The following is a 23175-nucleotide window of genomic DNA, read 5'->3' on the forward strand; positions in this document are numbered from 1 at the left end:
AAAGTACCTATAACGAAAACGTGTTTATGGCTTTCTCAATAAAAGATGAACATTTTTAAAGCCATATTATGGAGACTTTCGCTTGAGTGCTTACTATTAGGAACTTCAGATGCATTGCACTTACATTATTATAATGTTAAAACTTAAATATGCCATAAATGGGAGAATTTGTATTATGATGTCCACTAAGAGTATTTAAAAGGTATTATGAGTTGTCACACACTTCATTAACAAGTATTGATCAGAATTCTGGAGTTAAAAATATTGCTTGTTTTGCAGGTCATTACAACTAAGTGCTTGCAGCCACTAGAATCATATTTGGGTAAAGTGTATATTGCATAGCCTTGGCACATTTTCATGCTAGAAAAACATTCAAATTGTATGAGTTGTTTTTGTATGATGGGAAAAGTTTGGCAATCACTGTGTATCTATTGCAAGGCAGTGAATTGGAATATATTCAGATTGAATTTTTGAGCTCTGCTGTGCTTCGAAAATTTCTATATTCTTATCCCAACTCCTAGTCCTTGTCTACTCATCTGCGAGGATAGTAATTCATTCTTTCCTTAATGCACTATTTCATTACATCAACAGATGTCTATTTTGTACCATCTGTGTCCCTACTATGTGACTGCCTTGAAACTGTATTGACTCAACAGAATGCTTTCAGCTAGACTTAATGGCATTTTAGAAATGAAGCATTTCACTGCGTGTTCTCCAGCTCATTTTGTCATTTCCCTCTATTACACTTCTTTTTTCTTTATTCTTCATATCCGTCCCCTATTTAAATAAGAAATGGATTGTTTTTTTTTTTAATTTTGCCAGTGGGTGCATCTGCTCACCAGTTAGAGAGAGAGAGAGAAAGAAAGATCCCCCTAAAAAATTGAGAAAGCATGCCCCATGGAGAATGCTCATACTGCAATCTCTGCTTCTCCATTTCTCTCCACTTTTGGTACTTGGGTCACACACATACATATAATCATTGGGTCTGGGATTCGAATTGCACAGTCAGCCTTGTGAGATTCATCCACCTTAACAACTATACCACTGGTTGTCCATGAGTGTGTTTATTCTTAGAGCATAGGCATCCATACCAACCCATCACAGGCAAGAGTATCACAATGGGAAAAACTTCAGAGTTTTACTTGTTTGGAGTTAATATGGGTTTGTCAATCAGGATCAAGATGATGGCATGACTTGCCATCACTTTCATAGTATTTCAGTAAAAATAACCTCCTTCATAAGCAAGCTTATAAATGGAAAAAATAGACTGCAGACCTCATTAAAAGGCAGCAGGTGCTGGAATCCTGGACCCTCTCATAATTGTTTGGATTTGGATAAAGCTTGATAATTGAATTGTATGTATGGTACATACACACATACATACCAATTTTCCATAATTGCATATGTAGCATTTATCACAAAGACCAGTAGCTATTTTCTCACCAAATGCAATGGCCTTGCCTTGGGATTGAAGAACACAGGACCCAAGTCAATATGTTCCTAGTGGCCCCCATCTCTTCAGACAAGTAATTCACTGTTGTGAGTTTTGCTGTCTTCCTTTGTAATGAAGGATGACTGTGCTTCCAAATAGCTCTATATTTCCATCCTTTTTCATAATATAATTGTCCCACCTGGAAATTCAGTTAAATTCTGCAGGATCTTGAAAGCATATACCATCTATTTAACCAGATAACATTTTTTTTCTTTGAGAGAGGTTTTTTTGCTATGGGTTGTATGCGCTCGCCAGACAGACAGAGAGACAGAAATTGAGAAATCACCCCCCAGTGGGGATGGCCACACCACAATCCCTTCTTCTCCATTCTCCTCTTGGGACCTTGGGCACGCACACGCACGCACACAGCATGAGTTTTAAGTCACCGGGTCCGGGACGCAAACCGCGGTCAACTACATGGGAGGCCAGTGACATAGTCATTACGCTAACTGCTGGTCCCTAACCAGATAACATTTTTAAACTATTAAGTGTAAAGCTCATGTAATATGATTACCATAATATTTTCAATTACTACTCAATACATACCCAATAAACAAGATAACAAATTACTTACACTTGAATTATTATTAGACAGTATCTGTTTTTAATTTTATATTTCACTTTATAAAATATCCAAGATTATTAGCTTGAAATGCAAAACGATTGTCACTTATTTCAGTTGAATAATACTAGAGAAGATAGTCACAAAATAAGACAATTAGAAGTCTAGTGTGTGAATGAATGCATTCATTCACTGTGATGTATACAAAAATAAAAAGAAATGAGCAAGAGTCTGTATTCCAACAGAAAAGAGGGGGAAAAAAGGTGGAAGAAATTAAAGAAAATAGGTATAATATGATGACAAATTGATAAAACTATGTAAAATGCAAAAGTGAAATAAGTAAGTGACAGGATTTCCTCAAAGAGGTATATGGAAAGATATACTGATTTAAAGAAGTTGTTGTTTTGTTTTGTTTTGTTTTGTTATCCTGGCAGAAGACAGCAAAATCAATTCTAGGTCAGGGATCACATTGACCTGCCAAAGCAAAAGGGAGGAGTCAGCAGAACTAGAATGTAGAAGCCAATGGGGAGAGAAAGTCAAACTCAGAAACAGAGACAAATGTTGTATTATAGATTTCTGTAGGTCTTTGTAAAGAGTTGAATTTTAGTCCTAGAGTGATGGTGTTCGAGTCTATTCCATTGCTAATAATAGAAAACACTGAGTCTGGGTAATTTACAAAAATAGAGATCTATGCCATATTCAGTTTGGAGGTACAAGGTCCGGGGTCACATTTGTGGAAGTCTTACAGAATTTTAAGGCATTGTATCATGAGGGCAAGAACAGAGCAGAGTATCTGGGCCCTTCAATCTCTGTCTGTCTCCCTCACCCTCCTTATAAACCTATGAGGAGTCAACCATGGGGTCACTGCACTAATGATCCCAATCCTAATCTCTTCTCCCAAATCCCTCCTTTGGATACCCAGAGGTATAAAGTTTGTTCTTAATGCCCTCATAATATTGCCAAATTCCAATATGTGAATTTGGGGGGGACACTCAAATCATAGCCAGTGTGATGCCAATGGAAGGTGACAAGCAGCAAGGACATAATATCATTTACATTTTACATCAAAAACTGGCTATAGTGAGAAGAAATGACTGCAAGGAGCAAGAGCAGGAGACAATTTGGGAGGCTACTGTAATAATTCAAGTGAGAGAAGACGGTTGTCTGACCTAACATGGAATGTGGGCTGTTAAGAGAAGTGGTCACACATGTGTCTAAAAAAAAATTAATAGAGTTTGGTGATTGATTCATGTTTGCATGGAAATTATGAACAGGTTCAATGACTTTTAAATAAATAAAAAACAAACCTCAGCCTTGTTCAAAGTCTTTGGTGAATGACATGAGAGAAAGAGATAAAATGATGATATAGGAAAGAATGGTTTATTGGAGGAGGAAAAACTTATATTCTTTTATTATTTATGAAAGTTTATTGAATGTTATACGAGAAAATAGGTCACATTAAGTTATGGAAGTATTTCTTTGTCTCATCTGAGTTTGTAGCTAAGTTTTTTAGAAAATCCAGATAAAGTGTTAAATTTGAAGTTGTGATATAAAACTTTGGCTAATTTTAAAAATACCTCAATAATCAGATCAAATAGTTTAATACAATTTTTCTGATATTCTTTAGTTTATCGAAAGATATTCATTGATGTATGTATGTAGTTATGTATGTGTTCACTGTGAGCCAGTATTAGCTGAGAAGCAACTTTGAGTCACTCCATGTAGGGAAGTTCTAGGTGCCATCTAGGATGTCAAGACAGTAAAATAGAAAAAGGTTTTAGGAATTAATTTAAAATCTCATGAGTTGGTTATATCAGATAATTATATATTCCTGATGGTCCCTTAAATATTATTAATTTTAACCCATATTGCCAGAGATTTATTTATATTTGCTATCAGATTTAACTGATGGCAGGTTCTGAATCAGTGTATGTGAACGTAGTATTGGCTATGTTTTGAACGGTTTCTGGTTTTTGTATTTATAACTGACATCAGACTACTAATACCACTACGTAGTTGGAAAGTGTCACTTTTACCTCATGACAAGGTGGTAAGAAATGGTAAGAAATGCCAGTTGTTGGCATAGTGGCTAAGGCACTGGACTCCCAACTGCTTGACTGTGGTTCCAGCCCCAGAACTGGTGGCTTAAAAATCACACCAAGTGCATGTGTGTGCATGCCCAAAATCCCAGGAAAAGAATGGAGGACAAGGGATTGTGGCATGGCCATCCTCCTGAGGGGTGATTTCTTATTTTCTGTCTCACTGTCTCTCCCTACTGAGGGGTGATTTCTTATTTTCTGTATCCCTGTATCCCTGTCTCTTTGGCAAGCACACATGAACTATAGCAAACAAACAAACAAACAAACAACAAAAAAAAAACAAAGAAACAGCTTATGTAATTCTTTTTTTCCCCTAAGTTTTTTTATTTTCTTCTTCTCAGAGAGATAGGTATGCTTAGCAGGTCCTCACTCCATTGTTTATGTCTGGTCTTAGCTGGCCTGGATCATGGGCATACACACATGCACATGGCATGTTCAGGGAGGTCCAGGAATGTAAATTCAGGACCTTTGCCATGTGGGTCATGTGGTGCCAACATTGTGCCACTTCCTGGCTCCTGCATATGTCATTCTTATTACTTAGCCTAAAGTAGACAAACAGTGAGTTAAAACTGACTCTAAGAAAGAAGACTCTTCATGACAAATGAAACACTGCACATGTCAATCACAAAGTTTTAGTCTACCTTTAGTGTAAAAATCTTCACTAAGTTTTTGACCATGAGGCATTTACCATGAGGACAAAAATAGTCAAAAGGATTCCTTATCTGTGTTTTTCTCCTTGTACATAAAGTGTTGCTAGTGCTGTTGTTAGTAGTACATTAATTTAAATGGTTTAAGTTGGAAGTAATATAAGTCTCAATTCTTTCTATTAGTTGGATAAAATTAATGTAATTCAAATCTGCTCATTTTCTAGAAATATATTGGACTTTAACCAATAGATATGCTTTTCAAGATTTACTGTTTTTCAGATCTTAGAAATTATATTTCTGAACCACTTAGTGAATTGATTAAGAAAACATTTTATGTTTCCAAGAAAATTTATTATTTCCTAAAACTTGCAGTTACTAGAGTAGATGAAAGAACTGACTTTCTTAGATCAAAGTCACAGTTTACACGGGGATGGCAGTGGTTTGAAAACACTGATGAAACTATGCAGGTATCTGGGTATAGTCTAATGAATAATCAGTTAGTTAACCAACATTCAGCAAACCTATAGGTTACCAGTTGACTGCAGTCTCCTTGACAACTGTCTTCCTTTGGTTCTTGTGACAGCACAATTCCACTTTCTTTCCTGCTGTTCTGGCAGTTCCTTCTTAAAGTTGTATGTCAATTTCCCTTCCTCTAAGCCACATAGGCATTCTTTTCTCTTACTCCAAACGATAAGCCTGATGATCTCATTCATCCCATGGCTTTAGTTATCATCTGTACATTGACGAATCCCACAGTGTTATTTTTTCCTTACGTTCAACTTGAAACCTGTCATTTTCACTTGTGTATCTTAGAGAATCAGATTCACTGCTTATTCAGTGTTCTCAGCTTCAACTGATGACACCACCGTCCTTTTGGCTTCTCATTCCAAAAGCCTGGGAGTAATGTGTAAGTGAAAGACTTTAGAGCCAACTCTACCAGAATTATAATACCAGTCCTTCCATGTGACTCTGGGCAAGCTATTTAATAGCTCTACGCTTCACTTTTCTTATCTATGATGTTGCAATAATAACAGTGTCAATATTCTATGATTACTATGAGAGTTAAATGAACTAATAAATGTAAAAAACTTAAAATAATATTGGTACTCAGCAAGTGCTCTATGAGTGTTAACAATTGCTTTCCTTATTATTTTCTACCCTTTCTTCCTTGATTCAGACCCTGAATATACAATCACTAAGTGCTCCCATTTCTAACTCTGAAATATTTTTTAATGCCATCCTCTTTATTTTTACCCTTTTGGCCAAATTTGCCATCACCTTCTTGTTGTAAATCTACACATAGTACTTCTCTGGTTAATACTGCTTTATGGTGTCCCAGTATTCCTAACACTGTTTTATGGCCTTCCCCAAAGATCTAAACATTTAATAATAGAAAATCCTTGATGGCCAGCCTGGCCTTAGACTACCACTTCTACTTCCAGAATATGTGTCCATCACCTGCTCCTTTTCAAGATTTTTACTCCACACACTTTTTGGCTCACTAAGGAGATATGGACTCTCTCCTTGTCTGATGAAGTTCTTTTCACTCATCACGTCTTCATGTAACATGGCTTCTTGAGAGGAATTTCCTTAGACATTTACCTCTTTCACCAGGCCAATAGGCTCCATCTGCTCCCGTGGATGCTGCACTTTGTTTTCATACATCTCAGCACTATTCTAATGAAGTAATGATCTGTGTAGCCTTTGCTCGCCACTGTCTCAAAGGGAAGGACAGTAAGAGAGAATCCTGCCATTTCAATATACTATGCACACTGATTCACCATGGTAGATGTTCAATGTCTCCATCCACCTAAGGAATAAAAATATCCAGCACTGTGCCTGCTCTTGTGAAGCCTAGAGCTTAGTAAGGAAACAGAGAGAGCAAAAAATAGGCATTTCATGAAAGAAATATACAAGTGTCTTGTTGCCCACTAGAAGGACAAGTCCCAACTTCTGACAGAAAAGACCTCCAAAAGGAACCTGCATGTTTTCAGGTTCAGATAAAGGTAAGTAGGAACTGTCTGAGTAGAAGAGCTGAGATACAGGCTGAGTAGCCTGAGGGGAAACTCGCCTGCAAACTGTTTGAAGCAGGAAAAGGTGTGTCTGTGAAGGATTCTGGTGCAGACTGCAGTTCATGCTGATGCGAGAATGAACACAGGGCTTGTCCTTGGTTCTTGTGTGTTCTAAGTCAAGCTAGCACTCTAAAACCTGCTTTAATCGAGACTTCTCAGGCTTTCTAACACCTCTGTGATGAGCAGAATTTAATTAATATGGCAGATTAAGGACTCAAGATCTACTTCAGTACTTTTTTCTTTTTCTAAATTCACTAGAGGGTGTGTGTCCTCACCAGAGGGAGACAGAGAGAGAGGGAAAATGAGAAAGCACCCTCCACCATGAGGATGGTCACACACCACAATCCCTTTTCTTTCAGCTCTCCCTCCTTTTGGGATTTTGGGCCCACGCACACATGTGACAGGCATGTTCCTCAAGCCACTGTGTCTAGGACTCAAACTGCTGAGTGTGTGATCCAGCCGCCTCAACCACCAGGCTGCTTGCAGGCCAGGTCTAGTTTAATTTTAATAAAAACAGTAGCAGCAATAGAGAAATGTGTTGATTTTTGCTGAAGTTTATAAACCAAAATTGTTAGTTTATAGATATGCATACACACGTGCACCCACAAAATTAGAGAAATATATACAAAAATAAAGGATGTGACATTTGTGAAATGGGGGCTTTTTATTTTATTTGTTTTTTATATACTTTTACATACCTCTTTTTACTTTATATGCATTTACTTTATACATTCCTCTCTTGTCTGGAATTATTCTTCTGGTATACCTTTTGGCATTATTTGGATAATCAAAACCTGCAAAAGGTAAGTTAATTAAATAGAAGTACATATTTAATTTCCCATACAGTTTGATGAACATACTTGACTTTAGTTTGACTTCAGTCTGAAAAATGTGTCTTTCACTGAGACATTGTCATACGATGTAAGTGTACCCTGGAGAAAGGTAACGTGGAACAAGTACCTGATGCTAGAATTATAATGAGCTATTATTTGTGTCTATTAATCACTAATATTTAAGATTCAATTTTCTATGCTAATACCTATGTGGAATTTCAAGCCATCTTGGTGAGCTGCGCGAACGGGTGAAAGTTCCAGGGATTTGCTTGGCAACATAGTTCTGAAAGGCCATTTGGTGCAGCTGCCTTCCATTTGTTTCATCAAGAGACCCAGCAAAGCTAGAGTAGTCCTTCATGATGAACTGGCAGGGAAGTGCCAAGATAGTTTTATTGCTTGGCAACTTGGCAGTCGGAAATGTTAAAATATTACAATCTCTCATATCTGTGAACTGAGACAGCCTTTCAACTGATGGCTCTCCAGCCCAAACGTGATTAAGATGCAGCCTCATGGCCCTGGCTTATATTTCGAGCGGATAGGAGGAAGATAAAGAAGTTGGATACTTTTAAATGTAGGAATAGTAATTTCTCAGGAAACCTTGGCCAGCTTGAGTCAAATGCTAATCTAAGGAATTAAGCTGTCTCCATTTTAATGTTGATAAGCACTGCAAACCCCATTGATCAATGGGATAGCCTTTGCATTTGGGGAAAATAGTTACATCTACTGAAAAATTGTATGCCAAGTAAAATCCTGAGATAAACAACTTTATAGAAGGGAAACAGACAGTTCACCATACATTTCCAGAATTTTTAAAGAGTTGCTGTGGTGTGCTTCCTTTTTGTGCAAATTACGGAATGGATGAAAGTGACAGAGTGATGACACCAGCTAAGTGGAAACATAACGTAGACAGTTACTGCAGATGTATGGCACGTTTCTGCCGACAGACATGCCTCCTCAAGTCTTCTGCAATTGAAGCACTTGGACTCTTTTAACTAATGGTGCTAATCTGCCCACTGAGGAGTGGCTTTCTGCTGTGAACACTCACCCACTCATCTACAAAGGAGGTATACAAATAGAAGCAAATACAGTTTGTTTTAAGACCACTTTGATAACTATATCAAATCATAGTGATTATATCAATAAAGCACAGTATTATTAACTGGATAGAATTATTTATGTTTGTATAAGGAAGCAGATAGTATTTGGGAAAAATACATACCATCAAATTTCATGAAGAATAAAAATTATTGGCATGGGGTTAAGGCACTGGATCCCACATGGCCAACTCTGCTGTTTGAGTCCTGGATCCAGCAGCTTAAAAAACATGCTGGGTGCTTGTGCACGGGTGCCCAAAATCCTTAGAGGAAAATGAGGGAGTAGGGATTGGCATGTGGTCATCACCACTTCCCTGGGGGCTTTTTCACTTTCCCTCTCTCTTTTCTCCCTCTCTTTCTCTCTCTCTGTCTTTCCCCAGTGAGCACAAGAATCTTGTAGCAAATTTAAAACTTAAAAAATTGGAAGGAAAGGGGGCCAGGTGGCACAGCAGTACTGCTGTTGGAATGAAATGGGAAGGTCCTAGGTATGTGTTCGGGTCCTTGTGTGCATGTTGGGTGTGACTGTGTGCCCATGGTGCAGGCTGATTTAGGCCAGCGGTGGATTGTTGCATGAAGACACCATTGATGGTGTCTCTCTCGCACTCTCATTTTTACTCTCTGTCATGAAATAAAGAGTTTTTAATTTTTTTTTTTTAAAGAATATCCACTTAACCTGACTGTTTTGGCTAATGGATTTGAGGGATAAACAATTGTCAGTTTTTAGAATTTCTATTCATACCTATTCTCTCCATGTACATAGAAATAAAGCCTATATATTTATAAAGAATAACTAAAACTAATAAGATGAGATCTGCCATGTCAAAAATTAGGGATGAATAAATTGACAAAATATTAAATTACAGGTGACTGGATTCCTACGTGGCCAACTGCAATTCAAGTCCCAGACCTGGTAGCTTGCTTTTTCACTTTCCTTGGCGTTTTCTCTATCTCTCTCTGTGTTTGTGTGTGTGTGTATGTGTATGTGTGTCTCATTCTGGTGAACGTATGTGTCCTATAGCAAATTAATAATAATAATAAGACTAAATAAATAATTTAAAAAAGAATATTAAAAAATTAAGATCTTGCAAATATGGAATTAAATCTGTTTGATCTTATTCATATTCAAAATGCACTTGGTGTATTAAAATTAGACTTAATTTTAAAAAGACTTCCACTAAGTTCAAAGAAAATGAATTTGAAGAACTTTTAGCTAAATATAAAAGGAACATATTTATTTTCATTTTGTTTTTATTTGCCAAGCTTAATGTATTTTAAAATGTCATTATTAGAGCTAATTTGGGTAAAATTTTTAAGAAGGACAAACAACTAAGTTACAGGAACATTTTTAAGAACATTGAAATATATTCGCATATCTGTTCAAAATTCACGTGTGAGTGTGTGTGTGTGTCTGTCTGAGTGTGTGTGTGTACATTTATTCCATGAATCAGAGAGATGGAAAGGAGAGAGACAGAGTTATAGCACCTGACACGGTAATCTTGGTGCCATTATCGACCCACAGTCAGGCAGCCCAGATCATGAGCACATGGTTGCCTGGCATACTCAGAAAGGTTCTAGATACGAATCAGCTGTCTTGCCATGTGAGTCTGTTTTCCTGAGCAGTGTATTTTACTGCTGCACTACTGCCTGCCCACCCAATTTTAGTATGTCTATATTTTATATTATAACATCAAACAGGACCAGCAGGTAGCATAGTGGCTAAGGTGCTGGACTCCCACATGGCCAACCACTTCTAGTCTAAGACCCAGCAGCTGAAACTCATGCCAGATGCATGTGTGCATCGTGGTCAAAAATCCCAAGAGGAGAATGGAGGAAGGGGAATTGTGGTATGGCCATCCCTGCAGAGGGGGAGGTGATTTCTCACTTTCTCTCTCTCTCAGAGACAGAAATATGTGTGTGTATATATATGTATACATATGTGTGTATATATATATATATATGTGTGTGTGTGTATATATATAATATACACATATATACACACACATATACACATATACATATATATACACATATGTGTGTACATATATGTTCACATTTTTAAAGAGATTAATAACATTAATATATATAACATATATAAATATATATGTATATATACACATTCTAAAGAGATTTTTAAAATCTCTCTCTCTCTCTCTCTCTCTCTCTATATATATATATATACACACACACACACACACACATACATCATCAACCTTTAATAGTTTTTTTTTTATATTTCTTAAAACTTTAATATTGCAAATGAGGTACATAGGCCACTTTATAAATGAGCAACCTTTAGAACCTAAATCTTTACTGGAGTTCCTGAGCCAAGCTAAAACACTAAATTATGGTGTTTCAATTGTGGATGAAAACAATACAAAACCATGATTACTATTTTTAGTTTTAGAGGACAGAGAAGGTTAAGTTGAATTTAAATAGCAAATAAAAGCTACCACAAAAGGAACAAGCTTTTAAAATAGGAGGTATCTCTAGCTCTACTGTGAAAATCTCATTTCTTCCATATGAATAATTTTTCCATCAATGTACATTTATTTCTGTTTTTAAATTTAAATATGGAACTTAATAAATTATACCTCAAGGACTAGGTTTCTTTTACTTTTTTGTTTAAATGAATTGCTAATATCTTTCACAATTATTATTTCATGAATGCACAGGAGTGTATACAGAGAAATAAAAATGGTTATCGAGAGAAATTACAGACACTTCTGTAGCCCATCCTTAATGAGAGTTCATTGCTGGTCCATTGGGCCCTGTTTTGTTTAAGCAATTATCATGCTGCTTTATTTAAAGCACCCATGTGCCTGTTTTGGGCAATGGCTTCTCAATAAATTAACAGAATAATGTAATGGTACAAGAATAGACTTTGCTTTAAAAATAGGTGCTACCAATTACAATTGAAGGAGAATAGGTGGGTGAAGATTTAAATTATGCCAATTGCTCCTGGGAAATTGATGGGGTGGATAGAGAGGAACACACATTCATGAATGTGGAGGTTATTTTCCACAATTAAAGTCAGAAATGTTGAAGGAAAACTTGTAAGAAAGGAGAACAGCCACTGCATCTAGTTGTCATTAAGCACTGACAGATACAGAGTAATATGTTTAATTAGTGATCTAGCAAGACCAAAAGAGAGAAAGAGAAGGAGAGAAAGAGAATACCAGTCCCAATAAACTCAAAAGCCCTGTGTACACATTCAGAATTATATTAGTATTTTCCCTATTACAACAGAAAGAAAACCCTATAAAAGTCTGTTCTAATATACCTGCCTGCTCACACACATTGGAACATGTAGTACTTACTACTAAAATTTTAATTCCAATTCATGTAAAAAATATAAATAAAACAAACCCTAAAATTCAAGCAATCTGTTTGTTGTCCAGATTGTCACTTAGAAACAGTGTGAAACGAGTTCTGAGTTTTAAGAAGCTCTAAGATATAGAAACCATGCTTTACAAATCATACTAGAAGGGCCAGTTAGAGACAGTTTCATGTAAGTCACTCACATTTAAGATTAACAAATGCTAGAACCAGCAGATTGCCTAATGGTTACATTGCTGGATGTCCACGTAGTCAACCATGGTTCCAGTCCTGGACCCAGAAACTTAAAACTCACACTGGGCTGTGTGCGTGCAAGTCCAAGATCCTGAGAGGAGAATGGAGAAGGGATTGTGGCATGGCTATCCCCCCAGGGATTGATTTGTTCCTTTCTGTCTCTCTGTTTCTCTGTCTCTTCAGTAAGCACATATGCCCTATAGCAAAAATCGTTGTCTTAAAAAAAAAATGAAAGACTAACAAATGCTTAGATTTTTTGAATAATTAAAAAATTTGCTATTTTGTTTTCTTTTGTGCTATCAGTGTATGTATATTTGCTACTGGCCATTTGTGTTCTCTTGCATACAGTTCCATAATCAACTATTTTTGCTTATATAAGATTTCAGATCTTACATGATACTACCTATATCATGATAGCATATTTCCTCCCATTAAAAAAAAAGTCTTCACAATGATCTGCCAGCAGTTTTTTTTTCTTTTCTTTTTTTCTCTCTCCAACTCTGAATCTATATAATCTAAACAGAATAGTTACCTTGGATTTAAAACTGTACATAGTTGATTGTTGTGATGCCACAATGGTAGAAAAAACTGTTTATCTATATTACCTTAATATAGGTAAAACAGGAGTCACAAAGTAAATGAGCATGTTAGTCTTTTAAAACTTGTATTGCCAGAGGGTTTGTGTGTATGCCAGAAAGAGACAGGGAGAGAGAGAGAGAGAGAGAGAGAGAGAGAGAGAGAGAGAGAGAGAGAGAGAGAGAGAGAGAGAGAGAGAGAGAGAGAGAGAGAGAGAGAGAGAGAGAGAGAGAGAGAGAGAGAGAGAGAAAGAGGGAAGGGAGAGAGAGAGAAGGGAAAGGAAAAGTGAGACTCCCTAACCCCTCACAGGAAATGATCATACAACAACAATTCCTTCTCTCTCTCTCTCTCTCTCTCTCTCTCTATCTCTCTCTCTCTCTCCCTCCCTCCCTCCCTCTCTCTCCCTTGCTCTCCTTTTGGGATTTTGGGAGAGAGATGTGCATACATGGATATTTGGCTGGATGTGTCTATCAAGCCAGCCATCAAGTCTAGCACTTGAACTATACTGTCAGCCATGTGGTATCTACCCACCTTAACCACCATCCCATGGACTGGCTAAAGCATGTTAGTTTTTATATATAGTTGACTATTATGTACATATAATAGAGGACTGATATAAACCAGGACACATATAAACTCACAAGGTCTTTTTTTAAAACTTTATTTATTTATTTTTTTGGTTCTTATTGTACAGAAAGTGCATGGACTCATGAGAGAGAGAAGGAGAGGGATAAAGCATCTCCTAATGGAGCGTGATCATACCACAATCCCTTCTCTGTTTTTCCATCCTGTGGGTACCTTGGGCACATGCACTTGCATCCCACATGTTCCCCAAGTCTCTAGGTCTGAGACTGAAACTGTGAGATTGACCATCTAGAACCCTAGACACTAGGCTATGGGATTGGCTTCACAAGTCCTTATAGTATTTTTATAGCCAAAGACAGTAGTCATCCCTTACCCAAGAGGGATATGTCCAAGACCACCATTTGGTACCTGTAACTTCAGAGTGGACAGAACTCTGTATATACTATATATATTTTTTCAATCCGGTAACTGAGATGGCTACTAGGTGACTAAGGTGCTAGCAGCATATACAGCGTGGATATTATGGACAAAAGGATGGTTCATGTCCTGGCTGGGGTGGAGCTAGATGGTGTGAGATTTCATCACACCTCTCTGAACAGAGTACAATGTGAAACTAATGAATCATTTCTAGAATATTTCATTAACAATATCATGAGGATGTTATTGGCTAGGGGTAAGTGTACCCATAGAAAGTAAAATTGTAGGTAAAGGGGAGATAACATGTAAGCCTTTAAAAGGTACTTAGTGGGTGTAATGATTTGTCTTTGGTGCATCCTGACCCATGTTACGATGAGTTGTTCCTATAGGCATACAGCATAGCTAACCACTCCTCTGCTCTGTATGTATGAGACTTCTGTTGAGTACAAATGGGAGCTGTGTTTTCCCCAGCAAGTTGGATTCTTTAGATATTTTTAAAAGGTTTTACCTTAGAGTGTGTGCACTACAGGGGAGAGAGAGAGACATTGAGAGGGCTAGTGAGAAATCACCCCCTAGGGGGATGGCCACACCACAAGGCCTTCTCCTCCATTCTCCTCCTGGGTTCTTGGGCAGGTGGACACCATACACACCCAGTGTGATTTTCAAGCCTCTGGGTCTAGGTCTCAAACCACAGTCAGGGATGTGGAATCTAGCAATGTAACCTCTATGCCACCTGCTGGTCCTCTTTAGAGATTCTTAATGACCACTCTTCACCTTGAAAGCTCCTCCTTTATCAAGTGTCCTATTACCCACTCCTTGTTTCTAGAATATATTTGTCCAAATCTTACTTTCTAGTTGAGCTGGTTTCCTCCTCTTCTGTCACCACCATCTCTTCTTTCCTGACTTCTACTTGTCATCATTTATCTCTTGAACATGCAGTATAACTTACCAATGTACTATACGTTTCATTCATTGCTTCTTCCTCCTTAATGAAAGGAATATTTATGTTTAGCTTATCTTTTTATTTCAAAGTGCTTAGAAAGTGAAGCTGGGCCATAGTAGTTCCTCATTAATATTTCTTAAATAAACAAATACAAAATTTCAGAATCAGTGTGTGTTTTAAAAATATTTTGCTTGGGACTAGCAGATGGCATGATCATTACATCACTGGACTCTTATGTAGTCAACTGTAGTTCGAGTCCCAGACCCAGTGGCTTAAAACTCATGCTGGGCATGTGTGTGTACATGCCCAAAATTCTGAAAGGAGAATGGAGGAAAAGGGATTGTGCCATGGCCACCTTCCCAACTCCCCAGGGAGTGATTTCTTACTTTCTCTCTCTCTGTCTCTCCAGCGAGTGCACACACCCTATAGCAAAAATCTCTCTTAAAAATAAGTAAATAAATAATTTTACTTGATGTAATTGAAAATTCCTTCCTAGGATTAAATCCTTAACTTGATTCATGTTCACCACAAATATGCTTTTTATCTTATATAGTCTGGTTTCAAAATTTTAAGGAAAAAATACACTTTAAAAAATGGATTTAGTCATTTTTACCACCAGTACCATATTATTTTTAAAAACAAACAGAAAACACTCCAGGGTGCTTTTGTTCTTTTGTTTTTGTTTATTTGGGTTTTTATTTTTATTTTTCCCCCTCTATGTTCAGCCTATTTAATGTGAATAACTGCTTTCAGATAAACAATCCCACAGCATCCACTTAGAGTCTCAGAGTTGCCATCACGTCCTTTATAAAAATAAAAGCTCAGTTAAAGACACAACTTTCTTTTATAGAGCAATTTGTTTGCTCTTATGCTAGTTCACTCTCTTTGCCATTTGATTTCCTCAACTGAGCAATTTATGACAGGTTTTTAAGGTCTACTGTCCATTGCAAACAGCAGGTTTTAAAAACTCCATCATCATCATAAGCTTAATGAGTAAATGGCTCAAAGCTCGGCAGCTTGTTTGGGAAAGTAAGTTGGGGTTTGAGCCTGACAGCCAGCTTGCTGTTGCTGTAATTAATAATGAAATGTTACATCTCTTGCTTTTTATGTGGATACAGGGGAAGTGACAGGGATCATAGAGGGAAATAAATTGACATTGTAGCTTTGTAAAGCATCCATAGCTTTAAGAGCTCAATACACACCAAATTACTCTAGGATGGCAGTTCCCCAAGAAAGTAGGTACAAAAATATTTAAAGCTCTAGGCTGAAGAATCAGGATATTGTAAGAATGGAGAGAAAAGAAAAAGGACTCTTTTATCCTGTCCCTTCTTTCCTGCTGCTTAATTTCTTTCTACCCAGCTGCTTATAAAAAGATCAAAGATAAATCTCACTTGTCTCCTTGAGTGAATCTATTGCAGTCAATGTCACAGCCCACGCACTTTCCCAGAGTGACAAAAGTTCCTATCACATCCCACTTCTCAGCTTTTCTGATGGATCCTCAACTATATCCTGCTCCCCCCATCCTCTAAAATATTCTATTAAAAAAAGGAGGAGTTGTAGGGTTCTCTGAATGAGTCCTGCCCAGTGAAGTCATTGCCATTGACTATTAGTCATGCTCCTAGCCCACAACTCCAGCAGATCCCCACCAGTTTTAGCTTTTTTCTTCTTCCAAATCAGCACATCTGGACGATTGCATTCCCTGTGTAAGACCTGTGATATGTAGAATATTTCATCTTTCCAATCATGTAACCTGAAGATGCTATCAAGTCTAGATGGTCATGCCACCTTGGTGAATTGGTACAGAGCTAGTGCAGACCCAATTAGACACAAGGTTATCTGAAGTTAAGGAGCTTGGATAATACTAACTCTATCTTATTTTTACATTTACTAGTTTCTTTTTTTTTGGGGGGGAGGGGAGTTTCCTTATGCAGACTGCCATATTGTTCACTTGCTACTTAATAAGTGGTCGTTGCTCATCTATAACTGTTATCCCATTTCAAATCTATTTGAAAACCTTACCTGTGAATAAGAATCCTAAAAACTAAAATTAACTCTCTAGTTAGGAAAATGAACAATGTTTTATGTTGAATTAAAATATTATGATTACAGTGCCATTAGATGGAATAGCAATTATGTTGCTGGACTTGTACATAGTTGGCTGTGGTTCAAGTCCCAGGCCTGGTGGCCTGAAAATCACACCAGGTGCCTGGACATATTTGTCCAAGATCCCAGGAAGATAATGGAGAAGGAACTGCAGTGTCACATCCCGCAGGGAGGTGATTTTTTCAGTTTCCTGCTCACTGTCTCAGTCTTTCTCTCTAGTGAGAGTACACAACCTAAGGTAAAAACATCTTAAAAATAAATAAACAAATGTATAATCCAATTAAGTGAGGACTAGCATGCTTTTTAAAAAAAAAATTATATTTACTTTTTATTTTATTTTTTTATTATTCATATATTATTTTACTTGTTCCTGTTGCTGTTCAAAATGATAAGTATTTAGTTATGCATATGCATACATGATCACACATAAACTTATATGATATGAACAAATTTACCCCTCTCATTTAGCCAATAAAAATTGTTTTTTCAGATACAGAGTATCTTACAAACAAATTCATAATACAAGAATTGCACTTCTTCAAATAATGAGATTTTACTGTATTATTTTATTTAGAATTTATAGGTAAAATGTTCATATGATAGTTAGAAACTAGAACTTGTAACTAAATTCTTAATTTAGATTAAATTACAAAGAAGAGTCTAGGTTTTATCGCAACTGACTCATAGGCTTTAATTCCTTTTAACTAGTTCCTAAAATGTCAGAAGTGCTGTAATTTTCTCACAGATCTCTGAACTAAATTGAGGGCAGAGTGTGAGCCACAACTTGAAATGGATGGACAGATAAGAGAATTCACTAATGATCAACCTTGACTGTCTGACTGAAACACATTCTCAAAGACAAACTTGTCAAGTTAAATGATCAAAAGTATCCAATGAAAGTCTTTTGAAGACACAGATACCTTCTAGTAATAAGACGCTAGTTAAAAATAAAGAAGCACTCCAGAAACATTAAATAACTTAATCCATTTTACTAAGTTCTTATAGTAGGAAAACTACAAATTTCATTGACTCTGCAAGTGGTGTTATATGTAGTGTCTCTCTTTGCTGTGGTTTTGCTATGTTCAGTTTATGGAGTTCATATGGTCATCAAAGTATTCAAATACTTTCAGAATTTTCTCAATTTTTAAAATTATACATATATTTGCTTTAAGTTTTATTATAGGATACATAGATCACAAGAGAGAGGCATGGGATTGAGGAGGGTGAGAAGTCACCTCTCAAAGTAGATGGCCACACCACAATCCATTCTCCTCTCTTCTCCTCTTGGAATTTTGGGCACACACACACACACACACACATACACGGGCACCCAGAGTGTTTTTCAAGCTTCCAGGTCCAGGACTCAAACTGCATAATTGACCTTAGGGAATCCTGTCACCCTAACCTCCATGCTACCTTCTAGCCCAATAAAAAATGTTTTCTAAATTACTATCTGGTTTAGAATGAATGGTGCAATAATGGAAAATAAAATATGTTTGATCAGAACTATAGCTTCTGAGCAAAAGAGGGAGCCCAGCAGTGTGAGGCAGTGCCCTCTGGAACTGGGTTAGTAGCTTGAAGAAAACTGGACCCAATTTGTACATCCAAGGTGGATGAAAATTTATGAGGCCTGAATTTCTGTTACTTTTCCCCCATCTACATGGTGTCCTTTTAAAAAAGTATTTGAGGAAAGAAGAAAAAGTCCTTGCTTAGATCAGAATCTGCCTTTTTTTTTTTTTTTTTTTAAACTTGGCTATGACTGTAAGTATAAACCTACCTTGATACTTTCCTTTATTGACCTGGTAAGAGCCTGGAAATTAACTACTACTTATCTACACTACTGCCTATTACCATCCTCCTATTGTCCCTAATGAGTTTGGTAACTTTTCCTCCCTTAATTATGCATGATACCTGCTATCTGTCGCACAAGACTGCTATGTTCTAAGAGTCAATAAAACTAAGAATCCCAAACAACACACATGAAAAAGTACATGCTGAATATGAGTGCTGTGTGCCTCAGTAGCTAAGGATTGTGCATTGGGAGCTGGATCTCACATGGCCTGTCACAGTTCAAATCCCAGCCCTGGGAGCCTTGAAGAACACTCTGTACATCCCCATACGCATGCCCAAAATCCTGACGAGGTGGTGAAATGGAAGAAGGAAAATTGTGGCATGTCTACGCCCCATTGAGGAATGCTTTCTCTTTCCTCTTTGGTGGGAATATGCACTCTCTGGTGATTAAAAGGTGTGTGTGTGTGTGTGTGTGTGTGTGTGTGTGTGTGTGTAACTGTTCCAAGTGTCTAATGGAAAAAAAGTAATGTAAACAGGACAGCAGCATCACTTCATGGTTGTGTCCCAGTTCTTAGGCTTGGCTTCCTAGTTGTCATTCTATTTAATAATCTCTTACTGCACTATCTTCTACCTCAAAAACTTTTCTCCTTTTTCCCCCAGAAGATCTCTTCTAGTTTTTCCCTCCTAACAAACTGACACCTTCATCAAGTGGGATCTTGAGCTCAACAGCCCAAGGTGGTTGCCAATCAAGGCCTACAGACTGTCTGTGTATCTATGTCTGTGTCTAAATCTGCATCTCCACCTATACCCACATATCCATACCTACATCTACCGCCAGCTGCCAGCAGTACATTACCTATTGATCTATCTAAGCAGACAGATAGGTGGAGGATAGAAACAGAGATGTAAGAAAAGGAGTATCTGAAAATAATATATCCCATAAATTTTTTGAAGGCTCTTCATAGAAAGACACATGTTACATTTTTATAAGGAACAGCTTACCTTCTCTTTTCCTTAGCTTTTTGCTTCATGGTCTTGCCCCTCACTGTTGAAGAAAAGGAGACAGCTTCTGGTGATCTTCAAAACCACCCTAGCTCCCCTTAGTCATAGAGAGCTGACGAAGGATCTAAGATGGAGCCATTTATTTATCTTGAGCCAGATCAGAATCTTAGACAGAACTCTATAGCCATTAAACATTTCTGTAAATTGAAAGAGGTCAATAGGTTATTTTCCTACTGGTCTTGGAAATCTTTGGATGCTACTTTTCAGCTTCATGTCACAGAGAGAAAAGAAAATGCTTGCCTAGAAAGAATTTCTTACCTACAGAGAGTATGAGCAAGGATGAGAGAAAAGAGCCAGGCCTAGGTTTTTCCTTTCTCTGTCATCAAGGAGCCAAGTGGCCCAGAATAGTAGGAGTGCTATTTGATTACTCAAGAGAGGACTTTGCCAGACCAGTTCTAAAATTCTGAGATCATTTTTGACAGGTGTGTGAGAGGAGGAGTACCGACACTGCTAGCTCAGATCCAGTCCATCTTATCCCAGCAACTCTGACTCGAGATGGGTTAGGGTTATAGTCAGCAGCACACAATCAAATGTCTACAGACCCCAATACATAATCATTTGGTGGAGAAACACCATGTGTGCAAGCATGCAAGGAGTGTCTAATCAATTGGGATGCTAATACCGCATCTGCACATCGTAGCCGGTGCTGACTTCCACATGCCCGTTTCCTGCTTCCCCAGATTTCTGAGGCATAGCGTCTCACTTTATATGTATATGTATATATGTGGATGTGGATATATATGTATATGTGTGTGTATATACCTTAAACTGGAAACACCCCAAATGTTCATCAAAAGCCAAATGAACAAATTAGATAAATGGATTGACTGAATGAATTATTCCTTAAAATAAAGACACTAAGCAATAATAAGGAACTAGCCACTGAGGCACTCACAGATAAAGTTCAAAAGCATTGTGGTATGATAAAGAGGTCACAAACAAAATAATAATAGTAAGATAGCATTTATGTAAAATTTAGAAAAATATGTTTTATCTACAGCAATGGAACTTGAATCACTTTTTTCCTGTGATTAGGGGTTGGGATGATGAGGAGGGGACGAGCAAGGTGGTGTAGCGGTGGAGGCTCTGGACTCCCATATGGCTGACTGTGGTTTAAGTCACTGATATGGTGGCTTACTGTCTCACTTTATTTTTTTTCCCTCTCTCTCTTTCTCTCTCATGAGCACATGCACCCTATAACAAATTAATAATAATAAATAAAATAAATTATTTTTAAAAAGTGGTTGAGAGGATTGTGTACAGCTATCAAAATGCATCAAACTCTGTAATTAAATATTAATTTTATTGTATATGATTTATACTTCAATGAATTGATTTTTAAAAATCATATATTGACTTTAATAATTTTATGGTCTTGTATATAAATATAAAATATACTAAGAGGTCTCAAAGGTGCCTAGAGGATCTGAGATTTGAACCCAATTCTATTTCAATTTCTCCTCTCTTTTGTTTTTTATATGCGGCTTTATTTTTAAACACGTTCACATTTTCCCTTTCATTAAAGCACAAAAATAAACAAAAGTTTTAGTTTTAAGTTCTTAGCCTACTTTGCTTCTTTGGTGCAAAATTGTTGAAATAATACTCAACACTTATTGCTACTTCATCCATGGTTCCTCTGACTCTTTCATTCCAATGTCAATATTTCGCACCACTCTTATCGAAGCCTAGGGGAAAAAGTCAGTATGAGGCCTTCTGCACCTCCATGATTCTCAACATTTTTAGTTATTGCTTTCTTATGCAAGTTTTCTCTAGATCATTTTCTACTTCTGGCTTAGGGTTTCTGGTTCCCTCTTATGTTCCCCATGATCTTTTTTATGACTCTTTAAATTCTTTCCTGAATTCAGGAGTCTACCAAGGATTTTATCCCCTCCTTTCTCTTGCTTTTATCAAGTACTTTGGGAGCAATGCTTTCTAATATTTCTCTAGTCTTTTCTTGAGGTCTAGTCCCGCTTATAAAATACAGCGTCTCGATCCCCTACTGCAAACTCACCGTAACTCAAATTTAACTTCTGATATATTCTTCACACAACACACCTTGAACCTCAACTTCAGACTTCAGCATAGTTTTTGACTTTGCCTCCTTTGGATTTACCACAAAAATTATTTAGTAAAATCCATGATTTTTCTTTGAATGTGTTTCTTTTGTATACTGTCTCTCAGCAGTTATTGTGGGCAAAGAGTTTATATTTACAATTAGCCTTAGTCATTATGTCCTGTCCTACTTTTCTTTCCTCTAATTCATTTAGACACTGTTGCTAAGTAATAATATCACTAAAATACAGCTCAGATTACACCCTTTTTCTGCTTGTCAGTTTTCAATATCTATCAGAAAATACAATTTGAATCCAACAAAAGCAATTCAATAAACCCTTGAAAACTTAAAAGTAGCAGGCATGTGATCAAGGGGAGGCATAGATAGATGGAAAAACATGTCCAGTGTCCTTGTCTCCACATGGAAAGATCTTCTAGTCTTCATTTTGACCCACGTGTTTTGTCATTTTCATTTCCCTCAGATCATTTTCAAACACCCTTTGAAATAAACCTATTGAGATACTTTTGCCCAGAGCTTGCCTACATTTCTACTTGTGCTGATACATTTTTTTTCATTTCTAGGAAAAAAGATAATATTAATCATAAATGTAGAAAGTTTAAGGGTCATTTTCAGAGCATATAATGTAGGTTGACACACTGCCTAGCAATGGATGCTCATGAGTACATGTCCCCTTTGTAACAATTCTACAAAGATGAATTTGTATGTCCATTTTACAGGTGAAAACAAGGAAGCTCCAGGATGTTATATTACTCATAATAATCACCCAAGTAGTTACATCAAGCTGGCCTATCATATCTGGAACTCTTACCCTTCTCCCTGTAGTGCTGTCCTTTCCATCTTTGCCATTTATGTATCTGACCCATGCATTACGTGAATTTGTTCATAAAACCTTTGCTCCCCCTGGTTGGTGGTTTTATTGCTTATCTTCCCAAGAAAATTATTTTACAAGTTAAACTTTCTGTCTGTCACTTAGCAACTTGCATTCTGATAAAGTATGCTCAGTTCCATATCTCTACAAGACATTAACAACTTGAAGACAAAGATTATGCATCCTGTATCATAAATCCTTCTTATTGTAGCCCTTTACAAAGAAACAATCCTCAGGATTTATTTATTTATTTATTTTTAGATAAAAGGTGTGCAAATGTGCATACCTCTAGATTACTGGGACATAATTTAGAAAACGTACATGGAAAAAAAGATGAAAAGTAGCATCGGGTTAATTTTGTTCAAAAGCATTTCCTATTGATAAATA

Source organism: Tupaia chinensis, unplaced genomic scaffold (genome assembly GCF_000334495.1).
Source record: "Tupaia chinensis unplaced genomic scaffold, TupChi_1.0 Scaffold145407_1, whole genome shotgun sequence".
NCBI classification, from domain to species: domain Eukaryota; kingdom Metazoa; phylum Chordata; class Mammalia; order Scandentia; family Tupaiidae; genus Tupaia; species Tupaia belangeri.